The 11,026-nt window shown below is 37.8% G+C and overlaps 1 long non-coding RNA gene across 1 annotated transcript in view; it reads left to right on the top strand.

The window, feature by feature from the left end:
• The window catches only part of LOC308064508, a 35,376-nt gene extending 25,806 nt beyond the window's left edge, over positions 1–9,570 (top strand). The window contains exon 2 of the long non-coding RNA XR_013928416.1: positions 1–9,570. This exon is cut by the window's left edge and continues 24,233 nt beyond it. This is a non-coding gene — a long non-coding RNA (uncharacterized lncRNA).
• Positions 9,571–11,026: the final 1,456 nt, after the last annotated feature.

Raw genomic sequence — 11,026 nt, forward strand, 5'->3', positions numbered from 1 at the left:
CAGCTCTTTAGGCACTCTTCTTACTACCAGGGATATGCTGTTCCTCTTGACTGTGTCAAGCACTGTGTAGCAGCTGACAGCACTCAGGATTTTTTGTTCTCATTTTGATGACGTCCTTCTTTCCCTACTTTACTGCGGTGCTGACAATACAGTTTTCAAGAGCTAGGCTAGTTATCTTAAACACTATGCATTGTAGGCACCAATGTAGACATCAGTGTAGAGAGGATTCACCTCATCTAGCTTCAGCTGTGCACATCTGAAATTGTTCTCACAGTCAGTGCAGAGAAAGGCATGGTTACAGTTTTGATAATGAATGTATCATCAGGTCTTCACTTAATGGCGAGATCACATAATCACAGAATGGTCAGGGTTGGAAGGGACCTCTGGAGATTCTCTAGTCCAAAGCCCTGCTAAAGCAGGTTTACCTGCAACGGGTTGCACAGTCACATCTAGGCTCATTTTGAATGTCCCCAGAGAATGAGAATCCACAACATCTCTGGGACGCTTGTTCCAGGGCTCTGTCATCCTCAAAGTAAAGAAGTTTTTCCTCATACTTAGAAGAAATTTTCTGTTGCAGTTTGTGCCCATTGACCCTTGTCCTGTCACTGCGCACCACTGAAAAGAGCCTGGCCCTGTCCTCTTGACACTCGCCCTTAAGCCAAGGCTGCCCCCAGCCTTCGCATCCCCACCAGTCCTTCTTGGTTTGTGAGTACAAGGTCCAGCAGCCCACGTGGCCTCATTGGCTCCTCTATCACCTGCATCAAAATGTTCCCATCAGTGCTCTGTGGGAACCTCCTGGACTGTGTCTGCCTGGCTGTGCTGTCTTTCCAGCAGGTATCAGGGTGGTTGAAGTCCCCCATGAGAACCAGGGCCTGTGATTGTGAGGCTACTTCCAGCTGTCTGTAGAAGGCCTCATTGACTTCTTCTTCCTGATTAGGTGGCCTATAGTAAACTTCTACAACAATGTCCCTCATGTTGGCCTGCCCTTTCATCCTTACTCATAAGCTCTCATTTTGTTCTGTATCCACCCCTAGGAAGAGCTTGATACATTCCAGTTGGTCCCTCACATAAAGAGCAACTCTGTCACCTCTCCTTTCTGGCCTGTCTTTCCTAAAAAGTACATAGCCATCCATGACAGCATTCCAGTCATGTGAGCTATCCCACCATGTCTCTGTGATTGCAATGATACCATGGTCCTGTGACTGCACACAGATCTCTAGTTCTCCCTGGTCATTCCCCATGCTGCGCACGTTGGTGTACAGCCATTTCAGCCAGGTAATTAAGCATGCAAATTTTCCAGGTGGGGTGCAAGAGATCCACCATAGACACACCTTGAGGTGGATGGCCTTCTGGTACTTGTCTTGGGAGGTAGCTAAGGAACATATATTGCTGTTCTGCTTGGCCTGGCTTATTCCCCAGTTGGATGTGATTGCATGAGCATTTCCACTTGGGACTCTGCCCCCTGAGTCCTTCAGTTTAAAGGCCACCTCATTCAGTTTACCAGCCCTTGCCTCTTCTAGAAAGGTGGATCCCATCCCTCCCTAACAGGTTATAGTCATCAAAGAATGTCCCATTGTCATAGAAGCCAAACCCCTCACAACATGAAACCAGTGGTTGATCTGTATTATACATCTATTGCTGGCTGCACCCTTTCCTCTTACTGTTAAAATAGAAGAACCTGGGCACTAAAATTTTTCACTTGTACTCCCAGGGCTTTGTAGTGTTCTTTGATTCTGCCCATGTTCTGGCTGGCAGTGTCATTTGTGTCCATGTGAAAGACTAGCAGTGGGTAGTCATCTGAGATCTTCAGAAGTCGTACCCTTTTGGCAACATCTTTTCAGAAATAGTCCTAGAAGGAATTTAGAGGAAATTTAGACAATTAAACCTAGGGGTTGGACTGGATGACCTTTTAAGTTCCCTTCCAAACAAACTATTCTACGATTCTATCAACTTTTACTCATATGCCTCCCACCCTAAATGATAAAAATTATTGTGTGGCTCTGTGATGTGTTGCCTATTACACAAGGAGATCAGCCAAGTCTTATATGTATCTGCCTTAGTATTCCCATTTGTACATTATTATGCATATTATGATTCTGAAACTGAAAACATCATTAAAGGAAACACTGGGTGATGACAGGCAGTGGGACCATCTAGTCTATTCCTGTTTCTGCTGAAAGACCAATGTTCTACCAATGTTCTCATCATGAAGCTGGGCTCCCCTCCCCCCCCCCCCCCCCAGTGTTATTCCCTCATATCCACGACTCCATTATTTGAAAAGAAAAAAAAAGTCATTTTTATTTTAGGAGTTTTCTGGTATTTTTCCGAAGGTATAACAACATTTAACTGTTACTGTCTCTTTCAGCAGTATTTGACAATGGAATTTTCCATAACTGAATTCATATCAGGACTTGTCAGTCCACTCATAGTCTGGTTTGACTCATTTGCCTCTATATAAACTACATCCTTCTAATACAGTTTAAGCTTTGGCACATGTCAAAGAGTATTTGTTGTTCTTCTGTATGTTTAATACTTAGATTCTACCCTTAGGATGTATTTCTTGTCAGTGTGCCATCATTTCCTTGGGTAGGTAAATGACAGCCAGGTCTGTTTTACACTTCCCTTTGATCCTCAAACTGCAGTCTGTTATCTTAGGTCATGACCTCTATTAGATATAATTTTGGTTGCCATACATCTTAATGAAGTTAAAATGGTTTGCATCTCTAGGTTAGCTATGGCATATTAGCATTTGCAATGTCTTCCAGTGAATGGTGTCCACATTTTTCTGGCAGATTAAGTTGATTTTTTTGTAGTCATATGACCTGTAGTCTTACCACAGGCACCTTTGAAGTCTCATATTGATTTTAAGGTGCTTAATAAATTACAAAGTCCAACACTTGAAATGTCTCTTAACATGTCTTCCTGACCTTCCATTGTCTTATATATTTCCAGCCATTTAGACAGAGCAGTAGCTGATGATTTTATGTCACAGTGGCAATCCTTTTCAAAAGTTCTCTTTTTTACCTTATCTGGGTGGCAGAAACAGCAGCTTTAAAGAGAATTGTGTTTCATTGCAATTCAATAATTTTTTGAGTGACAATGGCAGCCTTGTCTCAGGCATATTATTTCCGATTTGGTGCCTTCTTTCTTGTTTCTTATTGTAACTTGGAGTATCCCGTTTCTCAGAGGTACCTTAGATATCTCAACATCCTGCAACGTAGACTTTAGAAATAGAACTTATCCCACCTAACAGTAGATATGCATGCATAATTTATTTTCATACTAATTCAATACATAATTGTTTCACTACTGATAATTAATGCTTAGTGTTTATAGATATCATCTCTTGAAGAAATTTTAAAGCCAGAGCTTTTGAAAGACAGCTATTCTGATATTGTACTTAGTTAATCAATTAGTGTGCTTGTAGTTAGGCATTCTATTTAAAATTAGTACCATTTTCCTTCTTGCTGCATTGTGTGGAAAATTCACTACAGCTAGTAAATAGGCAGAGCTCTGGGCAAGGTGCTAGGAACATAAAACAGGATGCACAAACAACCCAGAGAGTAGTCTAAACACTATACTGTGCAGGGACACTCATTAGCTTTTCCTGTCTCTATGAAGCTTGAGTCTGCTGCACAGTAAATTATCTTTGCGGTGTAGGGAGGTTGAGCATGCATGCATGTACACGTGTATGTCTGCCCTATAGCCTAAAAAGTAACTGGTATTCTCAAGGGAGTTGCAAAGGAGTTGGAAACTCGTTTGTGTCTCTTCAGAATAAAGAGGTACAAATTTTCAGCTAGTCACACTAGCATAAGTATTGTTTTAGAAAACAAGGGATACGGTCTTTTAAAAGAAAACACAATGACTGCATGCAACCAGAACCCATAGTTGTGTGGTAGCCTCATTAAAAGCCCCACCATCTATTACATCCCTGAGGGTGTTGGTAGATGGGACTCCCAACACTGGGAAGCCTGGGATGTGTCTGAGCTTGCAGACACAGAAATTTAATTGCCTGATAGAAGTTCATTTTTTAAAGGGTTTTCAGAACCAAATGGGTTGTACCAACCATTCTTGGAACTGAAATTGCAGTCGTTCTGCCCATAGTCCTCTTCTAGCTCTGTTAAAGAGAATTTTCTTTCTATAATACAAGAGAGATTTCCTATACTACAGATTATGTTTTCCTTTCTCATTTTTTTCAATTATTATAGAAAATATTGCAATAAGGAAAGAAAAAAATTCTTCCACAGGTTTTTACTTCTAGATATTTCTTAGTCTGAGATGTGTCTTATATGAATCAGAGAAAATTACTTCTGTTTGTTATCTCAAGTGTACCATCCAACTATCCATATATGTCACTAGTTGTGGTCACTCCAAAATAAAATACCTCTATGTATATACTTTTTGTTTTATAATGCCTCTGTTTAGTCAGATAGTGTCCCCACATGGAAAGCTAAAAAAAAAAGGAAGAATGAAAGGAAAGTTTCCCAAAACATTTGTAAAACTTTTTCATTTTCAGAACGAAAGTAGGTAACCGATTTACATTTTGTTGCAGGGTAATGGTGTTTAGGGTCTTAAGGCACCTTTGAAAATCTTATAGTGGCCTGAGAAGATATGCAGGAAGTCTGTGTGGAGAACTGAAACCAGCCCTCCCTCCTTGAAGTGTGGTACAAACTTAAATTAGAATTTTTGGCTGAATATATAATGTTGAAATCTGACATCTCTTGGTTTCATCATGATTTATATATCACATACATTTGCTGGGTCACATTGCCTTCCACTTCTACACAGAAGTGAAAGACTAGTTTATATGGGTTTTTTTCCTGACATTTCCTTCTTTTTATATTGTAGATTAAAAATCAGGTGGTCTTTTTTTCCTAATATTTTATGATCCATATTTTGCCCTTCTAGAGTTATGCTTCTTTTAGGTTAAGTTGTTTATTATTACTTCCCCCTACCCTGTCTCTAAGTAGTCATTACTTTTTGCTGTTTGCCTTTCTGCTTCTTGAGTAAAATCCAGTCCCTGCTGTGCAGGTCAACAGTTTTCCTGAGAGACAGAAATTGCTGATTATCTTTCCCACATAAATCTCAATCATATACTGATTACACTCTTCCCTCTTTGATTGCTCTGGTCCATCCTGCATTTCTCCCTGAAAACTCAAATGACCCTCAGGTCTCATCTGCTAGTGAAAAGCATTAGTGGCAGCAGAAGATCTCTAGATTTAAAACAGTGTCAGAACCTTTATATGAATAACATGTGGGGAAACTTCCTGTTACTCAGGGTTAATTGCTGCTGGAAAAGCAACGTCTGATTTCTTTTAAAGCTACTGATAGCAGTCTTAACCCACTTGCTAATAAAATCTCTGTGTCTCGGAGGAGTAGAGTGACCAATCAACACTTGCATTATTCAGACTAGTTAATTAAAAGAATGATTTCTCAATTAAAAAAAATCAAACCCCTTTTGCTTACTTTTTTTGTCTTTGTTGCTTAATTATGCAAATGCAAATCCACCTTCAATAACCACATTTGTCCATCATCCAAAGCTCACAATGTCCTTAGTGACCTCAACTTCTATAATAAATGCCCTGCAGGCACTTTGATAAGCAGGACTTCACAAAGTAAATTCACACTGTTAATTTGCATCCTCACTGAAATGTCATTGTTTTTCCTTGCAAAATCAACCTTTAGCAGTCTGGACAAAACAGAACTACATAAGACATTCCAGTCCCACTGTTGAGAGAATTTTTAAACCAAATCATCTACTGGCACAGTTTACATGTCCTCCTCTGTGAGGAATGATATGTTAATTCTCCTCCAGGAGAGAACGTGAGTAAAATAATTCAGAGCACGTTCCAAATTTCCTGTTGCACATCCTATTTAAGGTTAAGAAGTATGCAAAGGAGCATAGATTCTGTGTAATGTTTTGGATGCTAACTAAATTAAAAATATCTGTTCTTTCTGTCTGAGCCATAAACCTGTCACTATTGCTGTAAGTGCAGGCAGGAGAAGGTGTAGCCTTAGAGTCTGAACATTTGTGATTTACACACACCATTCCAGGGTGCAGAATGCAGGCAGATTCCATATAGTGTATATCAGACTAGAGAATGAGAAGTATGAATGGCTTTTTGTTGCTGCAGCCCTCCTCATTTTTCCTCCAATATGTTATGTTTTGCAAGCTGCCCCTGACTCACCATCAGCTTTTTCAGTGTGAACCCATCAGCTGTATGCAAGATGAGTTTGTGCTACATGGGGCAGCATATCAGGACATTGTGCAGAGATTTTCAATATGCAGAGTGTAATATGCAGTGTTTTCTTTTGCATCTTCTCCCTTTTTTAAAATTTTCCTGCCAGGGCACTTTACCATACAAATTACAGAAAAGTTTCTGGAGGCACTTTTTGGACTGAGAAATATTCTATTTCCCATCTTAGACTATCACACCTTGTTGATGTTTCAGTACTTTTGTTCATACTATCAATCATGAAAAAGGAGAAAAATGAGAAAAATTCCTAGACAAGACTGAATTAAAAGAAGTTAATTTGGAGGTGATGCAGTCTTTGGCTTGTTCCTGCAGAATCTGAAAAGCTGTCAATGTCAATATAACATTTGATTTCCAGTAAGGACTCCTCTTAGCGTTACTTTTGGGCAGAAGACAACAACCTTCCCTTTGTGTTCCTGTTTCATGTTACTAATTAACAGGTAACTGTCATCAAAAGGCCAGTAGGCATTGATCTGTGATCTCCCAAAGTGATTAGCAACATCAGATTTGCTAACAGGATTTACCTGGAGCATCACTGTAAAGTGGAAAGGCCAGCTCCACCTGTGTAACAATTTAATGTGGAAGGTCTGTCACATCCAAACCACAACTGTTTAGTTCTCAAGGTGAAAAATACTGATATTGCAACTTTACATGAATGTTACTTATAGCTATTCTTGCAGTGAATTAAGATTGTCCTTCATTACCCCAGTGCAAGCTGGCAATGTTAAATTCTTCCATATGAAAATTTTAATGACAGTACTTAGATCAACTGCTCTCAATGGGGCTATGAAGACTTGCTAATTTTGTTATGAAAACGTTTGATGAGGCACTGTGATTAGGTAAACTGGATTTCAATTAAATAAAGAGAACCTGTTAAAACATCTGCTCCATTATTAGTATTTCTATTTCTCATTCAAGTGGGTGGAAATGTGAAAAACAGACCAAGTGTATTTGAGAGAAAGAAAGAAAGACAGACAGAAAGAAAAAAGAAAAGAGTTTGACTGAGGGAGGATTTACTGGAAAGAAAGTGACAAAGCTTGTCTTTTTGCACAGATTCATTTCATAGGATATTTTCCATGATGAATGAAGCTAAAGGAAATGTAACTGTCTTGTACAGCTTTTCCACTCATTTCTTGTAATAGCATTTAGGTCGTGATTGAATCTGTTGTTAAGGTGGTTGTAGGATGGAATGTGATAAAGAAATAATATTTTCCCATTGTTTCATATGCTATCAAGAAATTTCTTCTTAAAATACATGAAACTTTGACAACTATGATTTTTAACTGAAAGTGTTGAAATGGTTCTCCACCAAACAGAATATTGAAAATGTGCAATTTTAACAATACTACTACTAATAATAATACCAATAATAATAATATCAATAATAATAGCCATAGTAACAATAATAATTATTTGATTTGCATATCTATTAGTTTAATTTATTGCAAACAAAAGGGTCTAACCTAGTTTTCAGGATAATCTCTAACCTATTGTCCTTCATTTAGTACACACACACAAACACAAACATACACATACTGGACTTCATCTACATTTCATAGTACTCACACATTTTGTCTTTTCCAGGTTTTTTTTGATTGTTCGAGTTTTATTGTTGTTGATGATGATTTGTGAGGTCTTTTCTGGGGTATTTATATTGCTCTTCATGGTGTCTGAGCTAACAACCACAAATGCAAAAGTTAGCAATTACAGGTTTTGAATACACAATTTTAGTGATGATTAGCTATCTTTGCATTTAATAGCTTGTTAATATTTGAGCTATAAAAAGACTACCTTTCATAAATAAATTGAAAAAAATTGTGTTTTTTTCTATACATTATTATTATTAGTGTTACAAATTATATTAAAATTTAAACATTTTGGGGAAATGCTCTCTCAACGTAAAAATTCCTTGTAAAATGTTGAAATGTCACTGTATGTAATACTAATCTAAACACTAGGATGGAATCAGGAAGTACAGATCATTCTCTTATTAACATTTTTATATGTTATACCTCTATTACTATCAGATAGGAGAAGAGGTATTCAGTAGCAGCAGGCAATGGTATAATAAGAAAGTACATCTTAAAAGCCTCATACTAACACAAAGGGAGTGCAAGAGATCTGAATGGATGATTCCCATGAAGTACTAGAACAGTAACTCCAAATGGAAAATACTTCAATTTTTGGAATATCTATTTAAAAATAAAGTGTGTTTTGTTGGTTTTTTTTTAGGAAGGGAAACTAATTTTTTCAATCTAGAAGGCATTCATAGAAGTCCTTTTTAGTCATAAATGCATGGATTTTGCAAGTAAACTGACTTCACGGAAGGCTAGGCTTACTATACAGGGCACAGCACTTTGCTAGCACAGCAGCTCTCCTTTCTGTTCGGTGTTCATCTTGGGTGCCTTTGCACTACTGTTCTGTGTTGTGACATGTGATGTCCTAGTCTTCTTTGTGCAGTGTGAATAGGTAGGAGGAATTCAACTTGGAATGGGGTTGGTATATCAATGGAGGAGCTCCATCACCACCACCACTGACGAAAACCTGACTCTGATCAGGCACATCTCCCTCCCTCCCGCAGGATGGCACTCTGAATTGCTTACTGAATACAAGAGAGCTGAGCAGCACTTATGCTTTCCCAGGAAGAAGGTGTCTCCACCCTTTAGCGTCTAAAAGTACATTTGTATGGTCATTAGTAAGCAGATGTGAGCAGATCTAATTACCTCATGCAAAGTGTCATGATAACTGCAGCTATAAAGCCTGTAGGGAGAAGCTGGTTTGCATATAGCAATCTTGGAGCATGGGTGGACCCCAGGATTAGCATTCAAGAAGCTTTATTGCTAATTGGACTCAGCCCCCACTCCATCTGTATTATTTCTTTATTTGCACATAAGTTCTGGTTTTATGGAAAAACTGTGAGCATCTTTATATAGAGTACCTAAGTTAATCAAATATAAAGAGCAAAACTGTATGGCAAAGTCCAGTTGTCCCACTTAACACTGAAGGATTCCTAAGACACTTTGAGTGGAAACATATCCCTCACAGAAATAATCCTGCCAGGGAAGAACTGGTCCATTAGGAGAAGGATAGAACCTTGGAAACAAAGACAGACGTTTCGTTGTTTGAATGACCTTATTACCTTGACAGAGTAGGATACTAATCAAGTGGAGCTAAAATATGAAGAAAAAAAAATGAAGAAGGCTTTGTTATTTAAAGCTCTTAAGGAACAAGGTACAAAGTAATATATTTCATCAGAAATATGTAAATGTATTCTGAATATTCTTCTAGAAAAAAAAAAAAAACCAAACATTTTTTTTTTAAAAGGAAATTCTTCCTCATAAATTCATCATGAGTTCAGTATCTAAATTAATGCCATGAAAAGGGCTTCGGGTGTAAGGATTTCCTGTAAAGGAAATTATTTTAACCTTAACCCAGAAATCAGAGGTTATGATGGGAAACTGTGCAAGCTTGATGATTAAAAGAGGATTCATATAAAACTGTCCTGAACCCTAATGCAAGTTTTTTAAAGAAATGACAAAGCTTTCTTTCCTTTAGAAAGTGTTTCTGACTAAGTTCCATATTTTAAGTTAATGACATGTCTACCGGGTTGGAGTCTGCAAAAATCAAAAGTTGACTAAGGACATGATACATGAAAAAAGGAAACAAGAAATGAAACAATTCTAGATACCTCCTACCATGTTGGCAGAAATACTAAACAATAATATTTAAATGAAAGAAACGCTCTGTACATAGTTATATCCTGTCCATACCAAGCTCCACTGTGGTCAGTGGAAGCCTTACCTCCAATTTCAGAAGACATTAGAAAAATTACAAGAAATTTTGCTTTCAATGTAATTATAAGATGGTGGTAGATATGCAGTGTGGAATATTCAAATATAGCAGAGAACCTCTCTAGGAACTTCAGTCTGTCATTTGGATGGCAAGTAGTATGTGTTTCTACTTACATTTTTGGAGTATCTTCATGTTGAGACTCCAGAGAAAAACAGTTTCTAAACTTCAGGGAGATTAATCACATGTTCATTACAATCACTTTCCTGTGAGGAAGTGCCCTAATTCCTGTAAGGAAGCAATGTGATCAATCATGCTTAACCAATAAGAATTGGTTTCTACGAGCTAATAAAACTGTTATTGGTAACAATGACTCTAACTACTGCTGCCTGCTTTCATGAAGGTACTTATGAAAGGGAGGGCAGCCTTATGGGACATCATCATAATCTTTTTTCCACCCAGTGCTGAAGTAATTAACATTTTTAGGAAACTCTTGTCTCTTGAGCTGTAAAGGAGTTTCACAGAAACAGTGCTTTTAACATTACTTGCAGCAAAAGGTGAGTTTGTGTAAATATGTTGAGGAATGGTTAGTGTACAAAAGATTTTCCCATGCAGTTTGAGACTGTTTCTCCAAAGACCATGAAGAACATAGATTTGAACTTAGTGACTTGAAAGGAGGGGAAAAAGTTTTTGTGAGTGGCCTCTGAAAGATTAGTCCCCATGTTATAAATGGTATTCTGCTGTTCTGTTGTACACAATATTAAAGAAGGTATTAATCCTGAAACACTGGGTATTAAGGGTGTCAGACAGTATTGTTCTTTCCTCTGTTCTTATCTAGTAAATCTGGGTCTACTAGATGTCAAATCCTAGCAGGCATTTATATGTGAATATCCAAATCACTGGAACAATCTCCTTTTTCCTTGCCTGTCAAAGATACTTGGATAGTGGAAGTATATAATCTGAAACCATTTTCATAGCACTTT

The sequence above is a fragment of the Falco punctatus genome (genome assembly GCF_963210335.1).
Source record: "Falco punctatus genome assembly, chromosome: 5".
NCBI lineage: Eukaryota > Metazoa > Chordata > Aves > Falconiformes > Falconidae > Falco > Falco punctatus.